Below are 373 nucleotides of genomic sequence, written 5' to 3'. Positions count from 1 at the left end.
CGCCAAGTCCCCCCGCCACCGAGCATGACAAGCAAGTACCCGGAAACCGGACAAAAGGGGTGGGAGCTGGCGGGGGGCGGGGGCTGGGAGAGACGTCATCGGGAGGCCCACCCAGGGGCGGGCGCGGGGGGGGCGCGGTCTCCCGCCGCGTTCCTGTTAGGGACAGGAAGGGGGGGGGTCGGGGGGGGGGGGGGGGGGCCGGGGTGTTGTGTTTGTTGGGGGGGGGGGAGGGTGGTGGGAGGGGGGGGTGGAAGGAGAGGTGTGAGGGGGTGAGGGGGGGGTAGTGAGGGGGGAGGGGGGGGGGGGGAGGCCCCGCCGGGGGGTTGAAAAGAAGGGAAAAGGCAAGAATAGGGGGAGAGGGGAGAGAGAAAAA

The sequence above is a fragment of the Myotis lucifugus genome, unplaced genomic scaffold (genome assembly GCF_000147115.1).
Source record: "Myotis lucifugus unplaced genomic scaffold, Myoluc2.0 scaffold_7, whole genome shotgun sequence".
Lineage (NCBI taxonomy): Eukaryota > Metazoa > Chordata > Mammalia > Chiroptera > Vespertilionidae > Myotis > Myotis lucifugus.
The sequence above is the reverse complement of the archived record's forward strand: the minus strand, read 5'-3'. Positions refer to the sequence as shown.